This window comes from Argopecten irradians, chromosome 1 (genome assembly GCF_041381155.1).
Source record: "Argopecten irradians isolate NY chromosome 1, Ai_NY, whole genome shotgun sequence".
Classification (NCBI taxonomy): Eukaryota; Metazoa; Mollusca; class Bivalvia; order Pectinida; family Pectinidae; genus Argopecten; species Argopecten irradians.
In genome coordinates, this window is record NC_091134.1 from 7,312,994 (window position 1) to 7,325,860 (window position 12,867).

A 12,867-nucleotide genomic window follows, 5' to 3' on the forward strand; every position below is an offset into this window, starting at 1 on the left:
GCCCCACATGGGATTTGAACTTGCAAAACCAGAGGTGGAGGACTTGTGAATATATATAGAGAAATCTTGACAACTCATATCAGTTAAATGTTGTATGGTGTAAACCAAAACAATGGTCAAATCTCTTTTTTTCTCCACTGAATTTCATTAAGGTATGGAAATATTATTTTTACATGACACAATCTACTATGCAAAGCATATTCTTTGAATGAATCACTAGAAATAGGAAAGTTATATTTCAGTCCGACGACTGTCAAGGCAAATTGACTTTTTTTCCTAGTCAATACAATGCACCGGTTGCCGGTTTGCACAAACTTTTCATTGTAAGAAACTTGTTTCATTAAGTAATTGGCTCATGATCAGGGTATTGGTATTGAGTCTGTAGCATGCTGGTGTAAAGGACTACTAATTAAGTTTGTTCAAATCCATGACCTTAGCTTTAATTCAAGGTCTTAGGGATCAAATAGACTAAATTGTTATGTAACGTCTTGTCAGTCCTTGAGACCAAATATAGGGTACATTGTTTGTGTATTTAATATGTTGGATTAAAGGACTACTCTATGTCTCTGAGGTCAAATACATGTATAGAAAATAATCTTTGTATTCGGATAATTCGACTTGCTGGATGAAGCACTTCAAATTTGTTCACTAGAATGACCTTGACCAACTTGGTTAAATATATTGTATGCAACAAATTCACCTGAAAAGTTCTTAAGCATACACTGTCATAATTAAAGAAAAGGAGAGCATTTTTAGTCAATTTAGTGTTTTGTATTAAATCATTTTTTTTCTATTACTGTGTACTTCTACTTGTTTTGTAGTCAGATTACTGCTTAGGCCCATTGGACATATTGTTTTGATTGACTGTTACATACGTAACTAGTTCAATAATTTATTAAAAGTAATAACATTTCTCAAATTTGGAGTCTTCATACTGATTATACTGGTAAAATAAAAGCAGTTGAAACGGACATTTTATATTTTCCATGTCTGTAGGAGGAGTATATTCAACTGTTCTTCTCCAGGAACTCTCAAAATATCACAAGAATACATTTTGTAAATGATAACTGTTCATGTTTTAAAGATAATGATATAGCTTTAAAGGCACACTACCATTCCTAAACAGGTTTTTAGTTTTAAATTGATAGGAATGTAAAGCGAGATTGTTGTTGAGTCACAAAATTTATCAGCTTACTGTTAATATGAAAATATACTTATCATCACCTTCTGAACAACTTAACTAAAATAGATTAAATATTAATTTTCATAACGCGAAAATTAATATTTAATCATTTATTTTCATAACGCGGGTCGTCTTATGTTTCCCGTTGTGTTTCCAAATGTGTTAGTTGACTATCACTGTGCCAGAATGCAACACAGCGAAATGAATCTTCACTGATTATGCATGTGTATGTGTGTTATTATGAAGCTAAAGAGAAATGTTTATCCTCAAGCACAGTTTTCAGACACTTTTCATTTATCTGTTTACTTGGAGTGATATAAAGCGAATGGTTTTGGAATTAGCTTCAGTTTCCTATTTTCTTAACATTCTGTCTGTAATATACCCCCAAAAGCATAAATTAGTCTTTTAATATCATTACACTATACGACAACCTCAAAATTATTTATATGAAATGCAAATGTATAACATAGGCTTATATTGACACTTATTTCATGTAGTAAAAAAGAAAAAGAAAAAATAAACAAAGTTGTCAGTACATAACTGTATTTCACTTTGTTAGTCATAGAATGAGAAAGCACAAATTAATTTTATTCTCATTAATCATAAGCCAATCGATTTGAGAAATTGGGCCAGCTGCATTCTTATATGAAGGATTCTACATTTACTCAATGGAATTACCTTGGATTTCATTGAAGGTCAAATACATGTGTAGGTGGCTTCTTTCTATTAATTAAGAAGTACACAAAATACTGATACTAGTGCGCCTGTGGAATGTTGGGATGATATATGCTTCATTCAAAGTCACCAAATATACATGTTCCCAGGCTATGTATACGTATTGGTAAGTGGATTGCAGGCACTTCAGTTTAATTGAAAAGTTATGCTAAGATCTACAAAAATGACTTTTTTGCAATGACTAGAGACATAATACTTAGTATTCAGTGGAATATTTATCATAATGACATTAACCTCATTCACATGAAGGTTACATATATAGGATTACAAATGATGTAAATCATTATGCAATCAGCAGACCTTGTTCAAGGGTTAGAAAAAGCATACATGTACAAATGTTATTTAAGGACTCCACAGAAGATTATATCAGGGGTGAGCGGCAGCCCGCCACCTACCACACTGACACAGGGACATGGAAATGACAACACATACAGAAGACTATCAGGGGTGAGCGGCAGCATGCCACCTACCACACTGACACAGGGACATGGAAATGACAACACATACAGAAGACTATATCAGGGGTGAGTGGCAGCACGCCACCTACCACACTGACACAGGGACATGGAAATGACAACACATACAGAAGACTATCAGGGGTGAGCGGCAGCATGCCACCTACCACACTGACACAGGGACATGGAAATGACAACACATACAGAAGACTATATCTGGGGTGAGCGGCAGCACGCCACCTACCACACTGACACAGGGACATGGAAATGACAGCACATACAGAAGACTATATCAGGGGTGAGCGGCAGCCCGCCACCTACCACACTGACACAGGGACATGGAAATGACAACACATACAGAAGACTATCAGGGGTGAGCCAGCATGCCACCTACCACACTGACACAGGGACATGGAAATGACAACACATACAGAAGACTATATCAGGGGTGAGTGGCAGCATGCCACCTACCACACTGACACAGGGACATGGAAATGACAACACATACAGAAGACTATCAGGGGTGAGCGGCAGCATGCCACCTACCACACTGACACAGGGACATGGAAATGACAACACATACAGAAGACTATCAGGGGTGAGCGGCAGCATGCCACCTACCACACTGACACAGGGACATGGAAATGACAACACATACAGAAGACTATATCAGGGGTGAGTGGCAGCACGCCACCTACCACACTGACACAGGGACATGCAAATGACAGCACATACAGAAGACTATATCAGGGGTGAGCGGCAGCACGCCACCTACCACACTGACACAGGGACATGGAAATGACAGCACATACAGAAGACTATATCAGGGGTGAGCGGCAGCACGCCACCTACCACACTGACACAGGGACATGGAAATGACAGCACATACAGAAGACTATATCAGGGGTGAGCAGCAGCCCGCCACCTACCACACTGACACAGGGACATGGAAATGACAACACATACAGAAGACTATCAGGGGTGAGCGGCAGCATGCCACCTACCACACTGACACAGGGACATGAATGACAACACATACAGAAGACTATATCAGGTGTGAGTGGCAGCACGCCACCTACCATACTGACACAGGGACATGGAAATGACAGCACATACAGAAGACTATATCAGGGGTGAGCGGCAGCACGCCACCTACCACACTGACACAGGGACATGGAAATGACAGCACATACAGAAGACTATATCAGGGGTGAGCGGCAGCACGCCACCTACCACACTGACACAGGGACATGGAAATGACAGCACATACAGAAGACTATATCAGGGGTGAGCGGCAGCCCGCCACCTACCACACTGACACAGGGGACATGGAAATGACAACACATACAGAAGACTATCAGGGGTGAGCGGCAGCATGCCACCTACCACACTGACACAGGGACATGGAAATGACAGCACATACAGAAGACTATATCAGGGGTGAGCGCCAGCACGCCACCTACCATACTGACACAGGGACATGGAAATGACAGCACATACAGAAGACTATCAGGGGTGAGCGGCAGCATGCCACCTACCACACTGACACAGGGACATGGAAATGACAACACATACAGAAGACTATCAGGGGTGAGCGGCAGCATGCCACCTACCACACTGACACAGGGACATGGAAATGACAACACATACAGAAGACTATCAGGGGTGAGCGGCAGCATGCCACCTACCACACTGACACAGGGACATGGAAATGACAACACATACAGAAGACTATATCAGGGGTGAGTGGCAGCACGCCACCTCCACGACACAGGGACATGGAAATGACAGCACATACAGAAGACTATATCAGGGGTGAGTGGCAGCACGCCACCTACCACACTGACACAGGGACATGGAAATGACAGCACATACAGAAGACTATATCAGGGGTGAGCGGCAGCACGCCACCTACCACACTGACACAGGGACATGGAAATGACAGCACATACAGAAGACTATATCAGGGGTGAGCGGCAGCCCGCCACCTACCACACTGACACAGGGACATGGAAATGACAACACACATACAGAAGACTATCAGGGGTGAGCGGCAGCATGCCACCTACCACACTGACACAGGGACATGGAAATGACAACACATACAGAAGACTATCAGGGGTGAGCGGCAGCATGCCACCTACCACACTGACACAGGGACATGGAAATGACAACACATACAGAAGACTATATCAGGGGTGAGCGGCAGCACACCACCTACCACACTGACACAAGGACATGGAAATGACAACACATACAGAAGACTATCAGGGGTGAGCTGCAGCACGCCACCTACCACACTGACACAGGGACATAGAAATGACAACACATACAGAAGACTATATCAGGGGTGAGCGGCAGCACGCCACCTACCACACTGACACAGGGACATGGAAATGACAGCACATACAGAAGACTATATCAGGGGTGAGCGGCAGCATGCCACCTACCACACTGACACAGGGACATGGAAATGACAGCACAGAAGACTATATCAGGGGTGAGCGGCAGCACGCCACCTACCACACTGACACAGGGACATGCAAATGACAGCACATACAGAAGACTATATCAGGGGTGAGCGGCAGCACGCCACCTACCACACTGACACAGGGACATGGAAATGACAGCACAGAAGACTATATCAGGGGTGAGCGGCAGCACGCCACCTACCACACTATTTACTGTTCATTGTTATCATTATCTTCATCTTCATTGTTGTCTACAGGCAAATCCTGCATTAAGCGTTCCACTGTATTAGTGACAGTATTTAAAAGCCTAGCTGTGTCAAAGGAGAAAGGTGTAGGCGGCACCTTTACAGATATTTCCCTTTTCTGTTGAATCCATGTCTTGTTTTTTGAAGATATTTCACGACAGTGGACACATCATCTTCATCACTTTTTACTTTATGAGTTGTTCTGATATGTTTGAATTCAGTCATGTGATCAAAGTTATCAATGACTTGCTGAACAACTGGTGCTGCTTTGGTTTACAATGGCATGTTCTGTTTTATTTGCTCCCAGAGACTTGATCAGAGACTTAAGGAATTTAACTTGGTTTTCCTTCTCTAGGTCCGCTGCTTTGTTTCGACCAACTCCACCAAAGGGATTGACAAATGATGCAGCTCGCACTTTTAATGCGAGTTGTGGAGATAGTGTGTGTTCTGTCTTCATGATGTAGTCAATTAATTCAGTTAGGTACTTTGATAGGACGGAGTGGCTGTAAGGAAAGGGATCATGTGCTTCAAAATACAGTTCAGGCGAAAAATATCTCCTTCATGCACAATATCCTTTAACTGTATGATGACAAAATACCACTGAAGGTAGTTGTACATGTAATCCTGAAGTTGGTCCTGTGGTAACGCTACTTTTTCAAACAGAACACGCATAGGGGGATTAATGAGTTGGAGAGAGCAAGGTCGTTCAAGAGATGACAAGGGGATCTTGATGACCATGTCTTTTCCATCTACAGTTAGTGGGACTATTGCTGCACCTTCTTTAATGTTTGCTGTTATTGAGCAGGACACTCCCATACCAACTGTCACTTTAATGGGGACCTTTTTTGAAACTCTTTCCTGCAAAAAGAAATGCAAACTGACCTATAGTAATTAAAAGCATTTTCCGTTATTTATAGTGAATACTGGCATAGTACAATTCATGATGAAAACATTTAAATTGGCTTTTTCTCAAACTCTTTGATATTGCTTTCTCAAGTTGTTTAAATTAATACTACCTAAGAGCCAAGTCAAGACAATACTTCAATGGAATAGTTTTCTTTTTATATTACAAAATCACAGGAGTCTTCCACTGTATACTATATAGTGAGTCATAATATATGAGAGGGTATCTTCCTGTGACAGTTCCCTGTGTAAGAAATTGACAACAGAAATACTATTTTCTATGGCTGCTTTTCTCTTACAAGACATTTTAAAGAATCACACACCTTTTCTGGAAATCCAATTAGTAGCTCATCCAGAATTTCATCCATTATTAGATGAAACACACGCTGCTTCTCTGTTAGCACTGAATTGGGCAATGTCTCCTGTATACTTGGATGGCATGGGGCATCTTTGACATCTTGCATCTTGAAGTGCTTCAAGATAAATGCCAAAAAGTAAGCCTTCCCACATGTTAAAGCAAAATCTTCATGGGCCTGGAAAACACAAACACATTTACATGATAGCAGTAGGTTAGGGGACAGAGATTTGGGTCAAATATCAAACATAGGTCACAGTAATCTACTTTTGGTAAACCTATACATTAACCTATGACCAACTGAATAAGTACATATGTACTTGAAAGATCCAGACAGAATAAACATACCATACAAGAAAATGTAAATACTCAAAAGCTCTTTGTACTGTTTAATTTTAATCTATGACAGAAATTAAGATTAATATGAAATAAATATTTACATTTCACTAATTTTAATTGCATCTTAGGGATAATTAATTAAAGATATACCTCAATATCTTAAGATTTATCTATAAACATAAAGAGTTGGAAATGTACAAGTATATTAAAACAAATACATTTACCTTAAACCTGGATTTGACATTTCCATTCACATTAATCCTTTTGATGTGGTGCTTAATGTGTGCCATTGTTCCAATCTCTCTGCCTTTCTTTGAAAAGTACAGTCTCTTATACCTCTTCTAAAAATTAAAATATCCTGATTTAGCTACATTTGAATTATTTTAAATAAATAGGCTTATTTTACACAATTAAAATATCTGTAATGCTGAAAATACTCATAAAAGCAAAGTTTGAATGCCAAAATCACTTTTTTACCTCAAGAAAGTCCTGAATTGTATGGAACATCTCGATGATGACTGGATATAGCACATCAAATCTCTCAGTCCGAGTGTGTGCACCATCTCGCAATGCCTTAGCCTCTTCCAGACGTACTCTTGTCAGTTGGTCACCTCCAAATGGTACATACATGTCTTCAAGATCACCAGCTGTTGTATAAGAACATTCAATTCAATAATCATTAACATTAATTACTGTCTACATTAGTAATGGTTACAGCCTCTACTTATTTAATTTATGTGATTGATTTCTCGATATCCTTACTAACTTGATGAATGTTTGGGTTCTGGGTTTTATTAGTTTAAAATCCTATTAACAGCCAGGGTATCGTGTAAGGACATGCCAGATTTGTTGGTGGAGGAAAGCCGGAGTTCCTGTAAAACCACCGACCAGCAGTCAATACCTGGCAACTGCCCCACATGGGATTCGAACTCTCGACCCAGAGGTTGAGGGCATGTGGTAATATGTCAAGACATCTTAACCGGGGCAGCGGTGGCCGTTAACATACACAAATTAACATGACATAATGTACATTCTATGGATGAGCATTAAATGCTCTACTTGCATCATGGTATTACATTTAATGCAAATCTATATAATTTATCATTTGACAGATGTTTATAAATGTACGGGTACAAATCTATATATTTACCTCTGCCTGCTTTTGTATACCACTGACCCAGTTGTTGAGTTGCATCTTCCATAATGTGAATGCAATCAGCATAGGAGGCCTCATTATGAAGAGATACCCGTAGGATATGAATGTTGGAAGCCTTTGCCATCTCATCTTGCAACTCATGTGGAATATGGTCAGGCAGAACACTTTTCATCCATGAGAAACCATTCAAACCACAGAGTATTCTTCCCAATATAATTTTCAAACTGCTTCTGTATTGTGTTTGGTCCATCTGGCTTGGAAGGAAGACTTCAGCTGGTATCTTATCAATGACAGGTTTCTTTGGTGACAAATCCTTCGTTAAAACTCTGTCCATAGTGAAGTCTGTTGCAAAGAAGTGGTAGTCCTTGTTTTGACTGTCCATACGCATGTCATTTGTTGTCACACGAATATCTAAATTGTCACCATTACATTTCCCATCTCTACCCTTAGAAATATCCTTGACAATGTGATCCTCCGCTTCCTCTCCAAATCCGCTGATGATGTCTCTTTTCGAACTTTCAGTTAAAGTTAAATGTGTCATTTAGCTTTGTCAGGAGCTGAAAAAAATATAATATATATATATTAAGCATCTGGTTAATTTTCATGCAAAAATAATTGTATATCAAATTACATACAGTTTAGAAAATTAATATTAAAATGTTTAACATAAAATCCAACCACCAACATATAATAATTATATTGGCAGATATCTATACATGTATATTAGAAATGTTAAATATAGACAAGCATGTAAAGGTTTTCATAGTAAAGAGCTTGTTTTTGTTTAATTCATATCATTTCAAGATGAAAAGTACTCAGTTTACATTTAATTTTTGCTTATATTGATTAATCATGTACGTATGTATAATCCATCAATTAAAAAGATTAATGTCATATCTGAAATAAATCAAATCTTAAAAGCACAATGTTTGAAACATAAAATTCAAATTCAACTGAAAATAACATAATCATCTGAAAGTATTCTCTGCATTTTGAAGTGGTGTTTAGCTTTCAATACATAAATGTTGAATTTATACTTTTATGAAATGGCCAGATACATGAAAGCAATGTTTTTACTGCGAGAGTAAAACCAAAGCAAGGTCTTCTGAATTTCTCTTTTGAGTTTACAAGTGCAAACAGTTGAAAAAAAAGAAATAACATGAAGATAACACTTTCAAAGTTCAAAATATAACAACTTAACAAGACAGTGATTTTTATTTTATTTTCCAAATGTTTACTGTTGATGATTTAGAGCAACCTCAAAAATACTGCTTTTTGAATAATATAAGATGTATTTGGATGTAGATGAAACAAATCTCATTCCTTTAGAGTATATACCTTCAGTCTGAATACACTTAATTTCAAGACTTAATTTAGGTTTTCATGCCTAACAAAATCACTGTTAAAGGAAAACTGTACCTGAACAGATATAGAGAACTATAGAAGAATTTGTGCCTTTTGTTCATAATAATTAAACAAAAAATTGAACACTTAAATACCAGCACAGATTTCTAGTGTTCTCACCATTTAATTTTTTAATGCTAAAAAGCAATAACTCAAAATTGAAATAAACAATGTTGAAACAGCATGCAATGTTGATTATACTTTGTTAGAGGCATGGTGCCTCATGGCCAGGCATGTATATATTCTCTGTATTGCAGAGTTTTGATTATATCTGAAATAGATGTCAATATAAACAAGCAAATTGAAATAATGTTTTGAACGGTTTGATTTGTAAAAAAGAAAAATATTGCAAATAACTATTATACATTTACACTGTTATATGATACTACTCATAAGCATACAGCCATATAGTTTCTTTATGACTTTACTAATTCATGTGAAATGAAAGACAATGAAAAGGGTTTCTAACCTGCTATGCATCATCATTCCATACATTGTGGCAATAGTTGCTTTCTTAGATGTTGCTGTCACCTTTTCCCCCACGGCAGTATTCAATACATTCAGTATTTGTGGACATTCCTTGCTCATTTCCAGTATAACAAGGTCAAACACATTTTCGTTTGCCAAAAACCTTGCAGATTTGTTGTATGTAACACTTTTCCTGGGTCCTGACAGTTTCTTCAATTCTTTATCAATTTCGGAAATTTTGTCACAGCTTGCGAGAACGTCATCGGCAGAGGATTCCGACACGCTGGAAGACGCAGATAACGACTTCTCCTTTATTTTTGAATAGACGTGATCACCCAAAGGAACATGTACACTACTAGTACTAGTGTCGGTGGATACATTAGATTCGTGACCAAAGTTTATTGTTCTCCTGCTCTTCTTTGGCTTATCGCTAATTCGCAAGTTTTGTAATTTCTCTTCTGAGTCGCGAATCATTGATTTCAATACAGAAGGAGGTGTTTTTGCACCACGTTTAACTCTGCCAGAATCAGACTCAAAAGAACTAGCCTTGATATTTTCCATGTTACTCCAACATGTAGTCAGCATTCCTTCCCATTTACACAAAAAAATTCAAACAAGGATCGCACATATTCACCTGTTTTGCGTTGTCTTCGGAAATGCATGTCCCTAAAAACTTCTGTAACTTGTCACAAATGTCTTCAGATTTGCATTTTTGGTTCAATAAATTGTATAGGCGCTTTGTTGTGCTAGAACACATCAAACACAAAGGTATTGCTTTCTTTGGTGTTGATTTCATGGGCGCAGCCATTTTGGAATATGACGTACACACCACGTGAACATACCACTTGCCCCTCCATGCATGCACTCGAGGTGATATATTTCCGAAGACTCACGGAAATTACTCCGAGATGTCGCGATTGACTAAGCTAACTCACGAAGTTGATACGTTCACATAGGAATACGTTTACATACTGTAGGAATACATGTCGAGTATCTAGGTACGGATCGGATACTTAAATTCAAATACACGAGGACAAAATTTAGTACCCATACCAGCCCTGCTTATACATACTTAATTCCTGTCAATTCCTTTATTTAGTGTTATCTAAACTAGAAGCTCATCCTATATGCAAATGATTGGCGAGAATTTAGGTCATCGATCGCTATCATTCATGCAAATTATTCTCACTATTTTCCATTAATAGACAATGATATTATAGCTTTGGACACATTTTTGAAACTATAACACTTAAGGAAATACTACAGATTTTTTTCATGCAATCATAATTACACCATGACAGCATATTTGCTTTAGAAAGCGGATTTTTTGGACCTGAGGTGTAGTACTTTTTCACGCTAGGTGGTGTCGTAGTCGAAAAGGCATTTCCGGTCTCGCAGGCAATCACAATACGCTGTAAGGCTATATAGCCTTAAGCCTAAAAATATTACATAGTACCAAAATTTTCAATGTAATTCCATCCATGTATAACCAGCTATAATATATTGTAATATTGGAGTTTAATAGAAAAACAATGAAGAACAACTTTATTTAAATGACATTGCCTTATTAGTTATTACATCATAAACTAATGCCAATGTCATTACTTTAATAATTACTCTAAAAGTCTATCAATAAAGTTCCACTTTTGATTTATAGTAATTTGTTTCTTATTTGAATAAGTGTGTAACCCATACATTTCTACATTTCTATAATGAAAAATATGTGTTTTCCAATCTCTAGGGATTTTCTTTTTCAATTTACACATTTATACATAATATTTTATCATTAGGAATAAAAAAAATTGATCACATTTTCATATTCATTGTCCAAAATTCCAAGAAACATAATAATTGGAGTCCTAGGCACTTCTAAGTGATATTTTGTTCTTAAAAGGTATAAAAAAGATGATAAAAATGATTGTACATGACAGCATTCCCAAAACAGGTGCATTAAAGTTTCTCTTCCCTCTTCGCAAAACGTGGACCTTTCCGTCTCGCTCATTTTAATTTGCATTAATTTGGTATTTGTATATACTATTCTATGAAGAAGTTTAAATTGAAAATTTTGCGATATTGAGTCATCTGTAATATATCTTGGAATAAGGTAAAACTTAGACCAAGATTCTTTAAGAATATTGACATGTAACATGTCCTGCCAGGAATCTTGACTCTTTTTTGGTACTTCTGTAACTTTTGTCAGTAAACATTTATAAAAAAATTTGTAACCTTTTCATGACTTTTTAAGTATTGATTATGTTTACATGGTTTCATGTCCAGTGGTGTATTATTTTGGAACAAAATATGTTTCCAAGATCTAGGTATTGCATTCAAAATTCCATAAAATTCAATAAAATTAATATTCAAATTAAATTTCATACAAAAGTTATTGTATGACAGAAATTCATTATTTTCAACAAGGTCTCCAATAAAATATACACCTTTTTCACACCATTGTTTAACTTGTTATCTCAAAATCGCTTGAGTCGAGCATAATATTATATTGTTATCAATTTTTATGTAATCGTTATACCAGATTGGCTGAGATGCAACTTTGCCAGGGGTTGTGGGGAGTTCATCACCAGACAGATCTGCCCAAATGTTTATAATCTCTTTCCAGAAAATATTTAGGGAATTTGAAATTCTTAAAGGACCTTCTCTCTTCATTTTGAAAATTTTATCTCCACCATAAGTTTCAATTTTATCCAGAAACAGTGTTTTCCAAGGGGAGGAAATCAACGCATTAAGTAATTTTTTTATCAAACACATTTTTAAAGCATGACAAAAAGAAACAATATGTGGTACTCGAAGACCTCCTTCATCATAATCGCCATACATAACAGTGCGCTTTTCTTTATCAGTCTTTTCATTCCATAAAAATTAAAAAAAGCATTTTTGTAATTCACTGATAATTTCTTTAGGAGGATCTTGTAAGACAGTAAAAAGTTTGAACCAGCCACGAGGGCCGGTCATAATTTTATAATAGTTACCCTCCCTATATACGTGAGGTTTCTGAATGACCAATCATTTAAAAGCTTTTTAACAGCTGTTAACTTTTGTCTAAAATTATCTTCAAAAATATGTACAGACTGAAGGTTATAAGATATACCTAATAGTTTGAATTTACCTGAATGGTTCCAACTCAAATTCCTTTCT

General features: G+C 37.2%; 1 pseudogene; it reads right to left on the reverse strand.

Moving 5' to 3' along the window:
- Positions 1–1,709: 1,709 nt before the first annotated feature.
- Positions 1,710–12,649, reverse strand: LOC138316395 (uncharacterized; annotated as a pseudogene).
- Positions 12,650–12,867: the final 218 nt, after the last annotated feature.